This window comes from Ambystoma mexicanum, chromosome 2q, assembly GCF_040938575.1.
Source record: "Ambystoma mexicanum isolate Mex_15411 chromosome 2q, UKY_AmexF1_1, whole genome shotgun sequence".
In the NCBI taxonomy this organism is placed as follows: domain Eukaryota; kingdom Metazoa; phylum Chordata; class Amphibia; order Caudata; family Ambystomatidae; genus Ambystoma; species Ambystoma mexicanum.
Genome location: NC_090924.1, coordinates 146,694,685 through 146,709,173, shown reverse-complemented (window position 1 = coordinate 146,709,173; position 14,489 = coordinate 146,694,685). Strand labels below are relative to the sequence as shown.

At 41.7% G+C, this 14,489-nt stretch overlaps 1 long non-coding RNA gene across 1 annotated transcript in view; it reads left to right on the top strand.

Annotated features, from left to right (window-relative positions):
* The window catches only part of LOC138568924 (uncharacterized), a 28,067-nt gene extending 23,605 nt beyond the window's left edge, over nucleotides 1-4,462 (top strand). Inside the window, exon 2 of the long non-coding RNA XR_011303002.1 lies at nucleotides 1,494-4,462. This is a non-coding gene — a long non-coding RNA (uncharacterized lncRNA). The remainder of the gene's footprint in view (nucleotides 1-1,493) is intronic.
* Nucleotides 4,463-14,489: the final 10,027 nt, after the last annotated feature.

The window sequence follows — 14,489 nt, the reverse complement described above, 5'->3', positions numbered from 1 at the left end:
TATATTTTCAGGAAGACTTGGAGAGAGTGCCAAATGTCTGTGAACCACAGCCCTTATGACATGGGTCTATTGAAATGAGTAGGGGGACACAATAAAAGTAGGGAAGAAGGCATGTATTCAAATAAAAGTACACACATGTAAGGGATTAGAAATATGTAAAAAATGAGAGGTTTGTGTTGTTATTAGACTAATTAATGTAAGATAATCATAAATAGATAAGGATAAAAGCACATAAGTAAGAAGTTCAAAACTAAAAGATTGACGACAATTCAGGGGGTGAAATAAATAAGTAAATACATAAAAAATGATTGATGAACGATTTACTGAATGAATGGAAATTAAAGCAGAAAAAGACACTAGGGAACAGAAGGTGCCAATAAAGGAACAAAGAATAACATTAAGAGACAAGGATGATGGAAGAAGGTCTGGATAATATATCCAGATTTTCACACAATAAGCACAATGGATGGTGCTGGTTACAATCGAATAGTGAAGTTTAACAAATATGAGGAAACCTTTAGTAGAACTGTACAAAAGAACATATAAAAGTAAGTAACAAAACCATTGTTTATATGTTCATGATGATGTTGATTTATATTTTACAGATGAAAAGTATTGTCGTTTTTGAGCACAGGAGGAATGTCTACATGGCCTTAGCAGAGTATAGCAATATAATGGGAAGAGACATTATTCTATGACAAAGGTAGGTATTAGTGGACAAGTAGAAAATAAATGACTAGGTAAGTATCAAGTTGACACAACAAGTGTGTGAACAAACTATTGATCATTATTAGGAGTAAGAAAACTCAGGTGAGTACATAAGAAAGACAGTAAGAGATACAGTCTTTCAAATAGATAGCATTTTCCCAAAAGGTGCAAACAAGGGTGAGCATACAATAGCATAAGATATACAAGCATGGCCATATCTAACAACGAGAATGGAGAAGACTTTGGATAGAAGGTGGAGTAACCTTGTTTGTAATTCTGGTAACAGGGAAATGCCGAATAGGTGCATTTAGCAAATGCATCAAGTTTTGAGGATAGGCAAAATGATATATGCCTATCTGTTACACTTGCATGCACTTAGTAGAACCAATGCTGGGTTCCCAATAACATGGGTAGGCAAGGTTAGTGTAGGTAGGACGACGAAAAATATCAATTATATCTCTACAGAATAAACACAGCAAAGAACGTAGAGACTGCAGTCCTTTGCCATCAGCAGGAGGACTTCAAAAGAAAATGAAGAGAAAATGTTCAGCATAGCAGGAAAAATGAAAACACCAAACACATATGGCAAGGTCAAAGGAATTTAAATGTGTACCAACATAGCTTTGGCGACAGAAAAGTAGGTCTTCATTTCAGTGGGCTAAGAGTTTCAAGAGATGACCTCAGTAAACATTTTTGATCAAAAGAAAAGAGCAAAAGTCCACCTTGAGGCAATAACTGATTGATTTGCCAACCTGATAAAATGCCTCTATTTTGGTTTTCTACAGGAAGCAGGAACCCTTACAAGCGTCTTCTTCTTCAGCTACAGATGCACCAAGAAGAAAGAAGGGGAGTCCATGAAGAATACACATCCTTTTTTCAACAAAATGTTTTTGAATTTGTTATGTTGTCTGTTTTGTTGTTTATTATTTTATCATAAATAAGGAGACTGCATGACTCTTTGGTTTGAGAATGTCAACCACAGAGGAAATGTTTCCTTTAGTGCACTATGCAGTTGTTGAAAAAGAAGCCCATGAAAAAATAGGGCTATGGCAGGAAAAACCAAAGATGCATATTCTTCATGTCATAGCTACAATCAGGTATCAGCCAGTACGTATTAAGTATAAAGTAGCACCAAGAGATGCTGAAAACAGAGAAAGGAGTAGCCATCCTAGTTTATTAGAAAAAGAGAAAATGCAGTAGAGATTATTTAGGAGGCAGGAATGTTCAAAAGAAACACATAAGTATTTTTAAGGTTTGCGTTTGCGGAGGCAGTTCTGATGAGAAAATACACTTATTTTTCAAAAGAAACTCATTCAGTTTTATATTACAGATGGACGAGAGATACCTACACACCAGATGATTGACGGAAACTGTTCCTGTGATCAGGGAGAAAAGGTTGAGGGAGGCAGCCAGATGCCCAGTTGCAACTGCTTTTGAAAGTTTGTCCCTATTAGACTCCCCCATCCTTGTGTTCCCCAGAAACAATCAAATGCCCTCCCTTTTCCTGCCTTTTCGAATCAGAAGGATTGAGAATTCAATTACTCTTTGATGTAAAAGACAATGGGCCTCATTACGAGTATGACGGTCTGGATACAATGGCATTGGTAAGCTTACCAGTGCCATTGCATCCGGACCGCCAATATTATTGCCCAGGAAAGGGCAATTACCGGGTCCACCTAGGTTGTTATGACCCGGGAATCACCCATTCCTGGTCGCTGGAAAAAATTGCAAGTTTGGCGGTAGTCTGCCGGTTTCACCTTTAACCTGTAATGTAATGGGCCTCATTATAAGTTTGCCGGTCCGGCAACTACAGTACCAGTAAGCATGCCAAACTGGACCAGTAAACTATGATTTGTGCTTGCGGGTGCCTTTTTGCAGGTCACACCTGGCGGGCAGAAAGGCACCTGCGAGCACAGCATGTCAAATGCACGGCACCGTTATAAACTGTGCCAATGCATCCTACCTCCCCATTCCTATTCAGCCCTATGGGGCCGAATGGGAATGGGGAGCATCTTTTTTCCAGCGCCCGCAAATGGGCAATTACCGGGTCCGGCAGGGCAGTAATGACCTGGTAATTGCCCATTCGCGGGAGCCGGAAATTTTGCCGGCAGCCTGCCGGTTTAACTGGCAAGGCTACTGCCAAACTTCTAATGAGGCCCAATGAAAATCAAAGGAACTGGTCTGTGCAGTTAAAGGACCTATGAACTTGCTGGACAAGTAAACAAATGGACTAAAAATAACGAAGGTCTGTGGATGTAGAATAAGCTAAAATAAGATGAATCTGGTGGAAGATGTACTGATGGAAGAAAATATGTATGGCGACACAAGGAGAAACAAGGAATGTTGTGGGGTGGGAGAAAGTGGATGTAAACACATAATTTAGCATGTGAACGCAACAGAAAAGAAATGGGCAGGTGGATTCCCTCAAGGAATGATTTCTCTCAATTCTTGTGGTGGTCACAAGGAAATCACCGGTTTAGCATGTTATGTCTACATTTAATTGGGTAACGGGGGTGGGATTCATATATAAGCAAATAAAGTTGTTCTTTGAGGATACACACATAAAAGTTCAAAAAGGGCAAAACGTTGCAATAATCTTTTGACAAAAGGAGATACATATATGTTTTAGATTAGGAAAGTACCAACTTATTTAAGACACTGTTGATTCCGTAGAAATGTTTTTATGATACCACCCATGTCGGGAGAAATCATCACACTGAGGGGGTGACTGAGACGGGGATGTATAGGTACACTGTATATGGGGGAGGGTGGACACTGGGTGTAGTGGTCGTGTGTTGAACGGTTGTCTAAATACTGACCAGAGGGGGAGTGTATGAGGGTATCCAACCCCATTACACCCTCAAACTGAGCACAGATAACATGATAGGTTGATCAATGCTTCCAGTATTGCACAAATCAAAATAGTAGTGTGTTTTTAAGATAAAAGGGTGCATGTGGGGCGACATATATTTTCTGGGGTCAAAATTACCAAGGAAGTGAAGGGTACCTCAGGTATTACACGCACATCATGAATATGTAAAAATATATTCCAGAAACTGGATAGAAAATGAGTTATGCTCAAAAGTAAATTGACTTACTGTCTGGTAGCGAGGCTGAACAGGCTGAGATAGATTCTAAAATGGATGCCAAATACAAAATGGCGTCACAAGACCAGGTGTGCAAAACCCTTACTCATGCAGATAGCAAATATTCTTTGGCAGCATTTCACTGTAGATAAGCACGTCTGGGATGGTATATTTAGAAATGGTGACAAGGAAAACAGACATGATTTATAGTAAACCAGATAAATGCATGGGAAAGCTACCAATTAGACAGGACAGCTGCTTTCTTGGCAACAATTAAAATGAGCTCATGAAGTATTTCACAGTATGAGCTGCCAATTAAATTTGGCACTACCTCGAGAAGCAGATAAGGATTGGTTCTTGGCAGGAGTTGAGGGATATGTAATTATGTTTAGCTGAGTCTAAAATAAGCTTATCAGTCCATATGTCAGTCAGCCAGTGCTTGCCAAAATGATATAATGTGGGCTTTGTGAGTGACAGACAAGCCACCCAATCAAAGGATAGGGGGCGCTTTCCTCTGACTGATGGGACCTTTCACAAATGTATCCTGAATTTGAATGAAAGTATTGCATCATTGAAAAAGACCTATAAATGCGAGCTGATTGCAGCAGCTCTGTGGGCCTTCCAGTATGTCTTTTTGAACCTGTATTAAAGATGACTGTGAACCTGTTCCCGGGCGTCTGTTCCTTTGTTCTTGTTCCAGTGCCAGAGCCCAGAGATGCCAAAAGCTGATGAAGTGTAGAGGGTCCCCCTTTATATTAGCAACCAATAAATATGATTTTATGTGTGACACTGATACATGGCAACCATATTTATATATTTCATTTAACATTGTCACATCATCAATAATTTGACTTGGCAACCCCACTTGAAATTCTATCAGAGATAATTTAACAATCCGGAAAAACACTTTGGAGGATTATTTGCCTGTTTCTCCCACTTTATGTCCTTTTTTTCTTTTGTTGGATCTAAGTTGAGGCATTAACAGACTTCGAACTGTATTTAGGAATTTTGCACCATACTATTTCACTCACCGAATGATGCAGATAAAATGCTCAAATATTCTCGCTATTAAACATCTTTATATTATAATTTTAACATCTCACCAAGAATAATTTGTTATCGGTTAAAATCTCGGTTATACAGTACATCACTCACAGAATCCAATATATAAATGAAATTATTATTTTTCATACACATGTAAACTTTTAGTGCAGCATTGAAATCCCAAGAGAAACAACATATCTATGGTGCTTCACTCGCGAGTTAATGTACCAAGTTAGTCAACATATGAAAAAATTAATTCTGCTTTCAAAGCTCTGTGCTTTTATTTTATTCATTGCCAATTCCACCTTTTATCAGATGGGCAGTTATGTTTAAAACCTCTGAATTAGAAGAAAACCTTCCGATTGAATTTGAAATAGATTTTTTCAGATCTCGGTTATTCATCACTTGATTCTTCTTCCCCGGTAGTGGATTTTTTTCTCTGACTCACTTTCTGGCAGATCATGCTTTTTCAAACACTGCTCTCCCCATCGTAGGCCCGAGAGCATCCTTTTATTATCTATTTCCAGACAAGACGATCACCAAAATCCAACTCCCAAGAGCCGGTCTCTGAGTTTCAAGCAACTGCCCTTGGGTGACTAATAAACTCTCTCTTCCCCTTTCCTTACCAGCCTTTTCTTCTCTCCTTTTCTCTTGTATTTCAGCCCTCTATCTCCACCTCCAACTCGACCCATCTGTACATTATCCTTTTCCTTATTCCAGCCCCTTCCATACAATGTATTTTTCTCCATGACTTACTCTATGTTATCATGTGCTCTCACTGTAAGTACTACTAACCATGTCACGACAATGACTAGGCACACACCTATGATTATCAACCCCTTCTCTGTCCACTGCAATTCCACCCATGCACCTATTCTCTGTCTGCAAAACTCTGATCACTCACAGTGATATTATCCTTCTGTAAATTCGGTTTGATGTGTGTTCTTTCTTATAGTCAGTAGGTATTAAATATTACGATCCACAGGAAATTATTAATTTTGTATAACTCTATTGTTTCCACTCGTTCTTCCCATAAGTCACCATCTACATTGAACAAAGTTACTGCTCCAAAATGTATCAAGGTTTCCATGTGTACTATTATAAAAAAAAACACAGCATTGTTGCTGTCTTCCTACAAATGAGCCATGACTTAGGTGTGTCATCTTGTAATTCTCTGTGCATGTACGAACTAAGTACCTATGCTTGATCAGTCTAGCATGTGTTGCTAGGTCAGGTATTTGGTTGCTTATTGACACCTCACATTGCTTTCCGCCTCTTAGTTCTATTTGTAATACACCAGGTTCTATTTGTTATCCACGTAGTAGCATCCCCTTGCACTTACAGACATGCAGTTCCCCAGCCCGCATTTCCAATTAGCTGTGCAAGGCTGGGGCAGCAAAATGCACCTGGACTTGCATGGGTCAAGGGAAACATGGTTTTCCCTTTGAAAGTTCACCAGCCCAGGATAGCTCCCTCAGCTGTAAAAAGCAGTTGATGGAGTGCTCAGTGTTTCACTGGGCTGGCTCCTCCATAATGGGCGATGGGGCCAGTGGGTCAACGCACCCTGACCCATTATGGACGAGTCGCCATTGCATATACTGATCACCAGTGGCGCACAACAGACGTTAGAACCCCTCTGTACTCATTTTATAAACATTTAATCCAGCATTGAAATCCCAAAGTGAACAATTTATCCATGTCTCTTTACTCTTAAATTAATGTGTCAAGTTAGTCAACATATGACATTTTACTTTCAAAGCTCTGCACTTTCATTCACTTTGCTGCCAATTCCCCCTTTTATTGGATGGTTGTACATTTAAAACCTCTGCACCAGAAGCAAACATTTCAATTAAATTTGGAACAGACTATTCATCGGCCCTCTTTTCCCAAAGGTCCATGAAACTGTTTCATGTCAGATTTGACGCTGTGAAAATCAGCTAAGCAAGGCTATTTATATTGCTATGCTATAAATTGCCTTTCAAAAGGGTTCTGTTTGCTCCCTGTGCTCTCTGTCTGTGGACTCGTCAGGGACAGATTTTTCCAGACCTCAATTATTCATCACTGGATCCTTCTTCTCCAGGACTAGATTTTCCTATACTACTTTCTCGTTGTCAGATCAGGCTTTTTTCAAACCCGCTCTCCCCAGTATAGGCCTCAGACCAGATCACTTTATTATCTGTTTCCAGATTGTTACCAAAGTGCAATCTCTAAGAGCTGGCCTCTGAGTTTCCAGCCACTGCTCTTCTGAAACCCACAAACTCTCTCCTTACTTTTCCTTTAGCCCCTTTCTACTCTCCTTTCTCTTGGATTGCAGCCCTCTGTCTTTACCTCCACCCATCTGTACACTATTCTTTACCTTATTCCATGCCCTTCTATGGGATGTAAGATCTTCCCTTGTCATGTGCTTCTTTTTGCTAACTTTCCATCTCCTCACGCTGACATTCAAATAGATTTCCACCAGGTAACACCCTTGCGCTGCCTGCGGACCACTTAGGTACATTTCCCCTTTTCCCCCTTATGCTCTATTCATACATCAATCAAGCTCTCTCTTAGTACAGAAACAGTTTGCACTTCTCAAGGTTTACCTCACTCCGACCATATACTCCCAAACACTCCACATAATCCTTCTTCAAAAAGCGCTGTAATTGTCTTTCCTTTATCTGTTCATATTTGGACAGTTGTTGTAATGTTGCAGGCGCAGGTCTAGGCACAATGTCCTCAGTGAAATCCTGGTTGCAGATGACGTTGTGAGCAGCCTTTTTGGCTGCTGTCAGTGGAAGGGTGTGAAGTGGTTGTACGTCCATGATAATATATTGGTAACTGCTAGCTTGGCAGTGGTAGCTGAGGCTACTGTTATGATGGTGGCTGAGGCTGCTGGGCTTATGGTGGCTGCAGATCCTGGCTCAGTGGTAGATGTGGCTGCGGTTCTGTGGGCTGTGGTGGCTGCTAGTCCAGCAGTGGCAAATGATGATGTGGCAGTGGTGGATTTTAGACTGGCTGCTGGTCCGGCAGTGGTGGCTGCTGGTCTTGCTGCTGATTTGGTTTCTGGTCCAACAGTGCTGGCTGCTGGTTTGCTTGCTGGTAGGTGGGGACTGCTTTTCCAGTGAGGGCAGCTGCCGCTGGTTCAACAATAATGGCTGCTGGTCCATCAGTTGGTGGAGTTGTTGGTCTAGCTGCTGGTCTGGTAGTAGTGGCCCCCAGTTTAATTCTGGCATATCCTAATCTGGTGGTTGTGACTCCTGGTCCAGTGGCTCCTGGTGCTGCATTCCACCTGCACTTCCATGCTGGTGGGGAGTATTCTTCATCTTCCATCTTGACTGATGATGGAAATTTGAGGTCTGCAAAGTGCAATGAGGGGTGGCAAATCTGACCTAGTCTGCCATCTCCTACTCCTCAATGATGGTGGCTTACTCTATGTCTGGTTCAGAATATGGCGGGTGGGATTCCAAGACTGTTGAAATGGTGAACATGGTCTCTGACCAAAGCCAATCTTTGACAATTAGAGCCCCAGGATTTTGTCTGTACTCCTTGGGGCTCGTATCTCTCCAGCTCTGAAATCTCTTCACTGGCTCCCCATGGCTGCAAGGATCAAGCTCAAGACCCTCTGCATCATCCACAAGGCTTTCTGTGGCCTGTGACCGCTCTACCTCCAACGTTCTCTTCAAAAACATCTTGCTTCTTGTGCTCTATGCTCATCCACCTCCAACTCTCTGAGGGTCAGACGCTTCTCCAAGCAGAGAGTTGGGGGCAGATCTATCTCCTTGGCTGGGGTCTCCCTCTGGAACAGCCTCCCTGCCTCTCTCAAACTTGAGCAGAACCAGCTCTGGTTTTGGAAGCAACTCAAGACCTTCCTTTTCGATTCCGGTATCTCTTCGCCTCTCCCCTGCTGATGCACCTGACTGCTCCGTGCACTGTTCACCCTCTGAACTCAGGCCAAGGCTCCTGCATGTCAAGTTGCCCTTGCACTGCCCCTGTGCTCCCAGCACTTAAGGGTCTGTATCCGCAACCCTACAGTCCGTACTCTCTGCATGTATGAGTCACACGCTGGCTGCACTTGTGAGTTAATTGGACTTCCCCCTTCCCCTCAGCCCCTGGCACTTCTTCCCTACCCTCTTTATAACACTAGCACAATCTGAATGACACAAGGCATAGTAAGATCGTTATTTTGTCCTCTCTTTGTTTCCCCGTCCCTGTCTTGCACCTAGAAACACTTGTGTGCAGGGGAGTTTAAATGCCACATCGTATCATAACTGAACAATTTTTGCCTAAGCTGTTTCTATAAGGATTTATAAATTTGTGTGAATACCTTACAATGGTCTGTGTGCTTTTTAAGTCATATTTATAAAAACAGAGTATCGTTCTAGGAAAAACATGGGGGTGAAGGTAACTGATGAGCGGGCAAGCAAGTCATTTATATGTGCCCAGGATGTAGTAAGAGGTTGCAGTCCTGGAGAGGTTATTTTCCCTCTTTGTGGCCATGTGATTTTTTTGGGGCATAAGTAGAGAATATGTGTGGGTGGGCACGCCTTTTTTTCAGAGGGTGGACACTACCCCGCTTGGGTGTTTTTGAGGCTGTCAAACTTGCTCAAGTATTTCGCTCCAAGGATTTCACAGAGTTTGGCATATTCCAAGGGAAGATACTTACCCAGAAGACCACATAAAAATGTAATCAAAACACATGTCTCTTACTGGGGTTTAGTTTTCCTGGGAATATTTCACTATAGATTATTGGGATTAAAAGGTGGGAACCTTTTACATTTTGCCAGCATATTTATTGGAAAATCTCCCCACTCAGGTAATTTTTCCATTGCTGATTAATGTTTTTAAATGCCAATGCTATTTTGTCTGGTGCACTTTCTTCTAAGGTGAAAGGTCAACTGAATCAAACTTGTATATTTCACTTTGAAATATGTACACATACTGTGCGTATATTTATAGGTGTCAGCTTTTGATTTTTGCTATAGGGCCAGACGTTCCCACACCTAGTGATGCATAGGAGCTATACCTATCCCATAGTCGAAACACCACATTTTGCAGCACATTTTGCAACAGAATTGGGAAAAAGCCATATGATTTAGAGAAAGATATAAACATAACATCTCAGCAACAGTCACCTAACCTGCTCAGTTGCCTTTGAAACATTCTGTTATGGGATTCCCTTCTTCCCCTTTGAATTCCTGCACCCCACCAAGCAGTATTGGCCTGCTCACCCCCTCCGATGAAGGCTCAGGGGGTACGTGTATGAGGCTCCCTTCTCAATTTGTTTGCTACTTCAAAATAAAGCCTCACTCCTGATATTGCCACATAGGTAAATGTTAACAGTGACAAATTATGTACAAGACGTCACATTGTATTTGTCTCCTGCCTAACTCAACGGGTTTCTAATGTAACTTCCCATGATATTTTGTGAATTAAAAACTCATGTGGTGAAATCATTTTCTGTAAGATCACTGGTCACCAGTTATGCAAATAAGAGGGACCCACACATCTTATGCCACCCATGGCCCCGCAAATCTTAGGGCCGGCTCTGGTGGCATGCATATCGTTTTGCCTGAGGTGATTGGGCAATGTAAAGCATGGTGAAAAGCACATGCACAATACACGAGGAGCACACACTTCACTGCGCCTGTTCACTTTTGGAGAGGCATGGTGTGTCATCATTGTGCATTTGCAACTTTCTGTGCATGCGCAGTCTGAAATATTTCACTCACCTCAGTTGTGGGCTTCTCTCATCCATTTCAATCCACACCACACTACTATTCTGTCTGACACTAAGCAAAGTGAAATGGAGCGGAACAACATTTCAAGGAGTGGAATATAGTAATTCCGGTCACCAGGGGCCACTACCACCTGGTAGAGCCCACACATTCTTGGTATTACTAACACCACTAGCACCTAAACCAAAACATCCACAAACTAGTCTAACCAAATCTGGTTTCCTTTTTCCTTGCCTCCTGATACTTGCATTTAGATACCAGGGACCTTCATTTCTTTTAATTGACTTCTTATTCTATGTCTAGTAGTGCTGGCATACCGGACACTAGAGTTTGCTTTTGCTATGTCTCCTTGTTCTTTTAGTTACTAGTCATCACTCCAAGATAGCCAATAATATTCAAACCAGCAGAACCTAAAGTCCCTGCCCACCCGCAGCAGGTGACCGACCTCAGTCTGTATGGTAGTTACTCCCATCTTTTCATAATGAGGGCTGCCATACACTGCCTCTGCTGGGGTCTAGCAAACTCGTGCTCTGCACCTTTATCGGTTTTATGTTATGTTATGTTATTTGGCATTTGTATAGCGCTCTATAAATCATTGGTATGACCTCAAATCGCTGGTAGGTTGAACGCCCTTGGGGACCGCAGTCAAGGTCAGTTGAGAGAGTAAGGTGTTATAGGGTGTTATAGGCTGCTTGGGTTTTAATGAGAATTAGTGATTTATCTTAATGCTTACTTTTAGCTTTGTAGTATAATGACATTTTGTTTCCTTCTTCTTAGATTTCATACACTTTAGGGTTCACGCGCAGTATTTGCCTTGAGTCTGTTTATTTTATTTTAATTATGTTTCTGTTTCTTGTACTTCCCACTCATGGTATACCAAAGATGTCCAGGTCTCCTTCTTTTAGTTATCACTCAAAGTTCCAAAGGTGAAGAGCCTAAACACAGATTTGAGGTGCAGGATTTCTTTGCAACCAATAAACATCATTGTATGTGTGTCACTTCAGACATGGCTTATATACCAAAGCAATGGCACCTTAAAGGACTGTCTTACAGTCATCTTGAAAGCAATGTTGAAACATAGACCCATGTGATCTTGAGGAGGCATGGTGTGTTTCCCCCAAAATGACTATAAAGTAAGCAAATGATCTCTGCAGTCCTACAAGGATGTGGGTGTATTTGATATCGAATCAATAGCGTTACCTACAGATATGATAGACATTATTATTGTCTACTCTCCAGACAAAAACGGATGTATGTGAAAACAACACTGCAAACTTGAATCCGAAATTCCTTTCTTTTACCCCACTTCACCGCATATATACGCAGGGGGATTCCCCCCACAGCCCACCCATACTCCCGCACATTTATTATCAACTTATCCCATCCGCTCACATATATATTGGTCGTAATGGGGCTTTAATAATTAAACATCTATGGATTTGCAGTGATGGTCTGCAATATTTTGTAGTAATACACAGAAATCAATCACGATTTTACTGATAGCCTTCCAGATATGTAATCATGTTTATTGATTTGTATAGTGGACACCACAAACTAAGTTTCCTCTCGTTGCTGAATGATGTGCGACAGGGTGGGAATAAGTGGGGAACTAGGGAGGTGTTGAAGGATTGGCAGTAGCACACGTGAGCTTTCATGTTAGCTCTAAGAGAGTTAGAGAGAAAATTCCAATGGCTTGGGGTGAGAACTGAAAACGTTTTGTTGCCTCTGCTTTCCCAGTTGAGTGTGGGACAATGATGGCATTGAATTCATGTGACCTAAATTTGCGTGTCTGTTTTATTTGGATAATGGCCCCGAAGAATGTTATAAAAGGGTCGAGAGTGGCAGGTTTTTTAAAGGTGTTTAAGGACCAGAACTAGTATTTCCACACTAGACATATTCATTTTGGAAACATTATTGCACATACAGATTGCAATTGCTTTCAGTTCTTTAGATACTGCCATGAACAGCCACAGTGATACAAAGATAGATTTTCTGCTCATATGCATATGATTTTGTTTTTATTGGTGATTTACAATGTGGTTAATGCCGGACTTCTCCAGCTTCTAAGCACAGGACCATGAATTAAGCCATTGTTACACGACATTGGGCCTCATTCCGAGCATGGCGGTAAGGGATAGCGGCCACCGCTAACGAGAGCGGTGGCGGTAATCCCTTACCGCCATACTCCGAGTTCCCTTTGCGCCATGGTGGTTTTAACACCTGCTTTTAGCAGGTGTTAAAAACCATGGCGCTAAGGGACCTTGATGTTAATTACGCCACCGTAATTTACGGTGGCGTAATTGACGCCTTCCCCACTCCCATTATGCCCTATGGGGCAAGAATGGGAATGGGGAAGGGTAAATGGGGATTGGGGAATTACCGCCCCGCCAACCTTGGAATGGGGCGGTAATTCCGCCATCCACCAAGAAGCTGCCGGTCCGGGTGCGGCGTCAACCAAGGCGTTAATAGCGCCATTGGTTAGCGCCGTACTCGGAATGAGGCCCATTGTCTTTTTCCCAAGGTGAGTTGCCCCTGAGCTGTTCTTCCAGCTGTTAATGAAAACAGAGGTTGTATGACCATTGAAAGCCCATCATGGATTTCATGTAGATGTTGAACCTCAACAGAGAAAGAGGGGGAGCCCAGAAGAACAATAGAGCGTTTGGCTCCAGGAAGCCGTATAAAGTTGTCAAGTCTGACAGATTGTAGGCATTTGGTAAGGACAGAGGGAACCCTTTCCAGATCATGGTCTGCGAAAATAACCACTGAATATAAAGATTGGTCAGGGTGCTGAGCTCTAGCATGTGAAAACTGGTGGAGAGGTCAAGGCCAATGGTCATGGCGAGTGAGCCATCACAAGCTATTTTAAGCACAACCTCCCAAGCAAAGGCATTAACAATGGGCAATTCTGTTCCCAGAAGGAATTGAAAACCTGATTGGCAATTATCTTTGATCAAACTCGTTTCAATGCGCAGTCAAAATTGTACCCCATCATCTTAGGCAACTAGCAGGTGCCCAAAGCTGGATATTTGAATGTTTATCTTGCATTCCTAAATGAGCTGAAGGCTGAAGAACATTGGATTCAATTATTTCTCAGAATCTCAACCAAAGATTCCTATGGTCATGTAGTAGATGGGGTGTTTTCATTTAATAATAACATTTCAACTGTAATCCCCAAACAGTTGAGTTGAAGTGATCATTTCAGTGTGCCCGTAAGAATCATCTTCCATCTGTTAACCATCTGTTAACCTGAAACAAAATAAATAGACGTAAATGAGATCTAGTAACATCTTCTATATTATCTAATAGACATTCTAAGAAAAATATAACTAAACGTCTTGGTATTAAAAGACTTATTAGATAACCAAACCTGTGATTCCGTAATTATAGCAAAAAAAAGGATGTGCTCTAACTCCCATTCACATAAACAAAACCTGCTGGCAACCACGCAAGGCTATGAAAATATCATATTCAGATAAAAAACAAATCGTTTACATATAAAACCCTTATTTGTATAAAAAGTTTCAAGGAACTGTTTACGGTGATGACTACCGTAAATATTCCTTCAGCAGTGAACTGTGAGATACCACCTTCTCAGTTCTGCCAGAAAATGTCCTCGTATGTCCAAATAGTCACCTAAGCGTAGCATGGCCACATGACTAAATCATGGGACAAACAGATATGCGTTCCTAATTCTCCATTTTTAGGTTTTCCTCTTCAGAAAACCACATAACTAAATGTAAATAGTCTGGTTGGCGTTGGGAGATATGCCCAACTAGCATTACAAAATAATTACTCACCCGTAGGCCTCTACTAGATATGGTGTTCTACCTTTTAAATAGCTCCCTTTTTATTAGGCACCACCCCCAATGATTTTAAACACACAGTACTAAAACCAACTATTTAGGATTATCCAGAACCAGCAAACTTGCAGCCT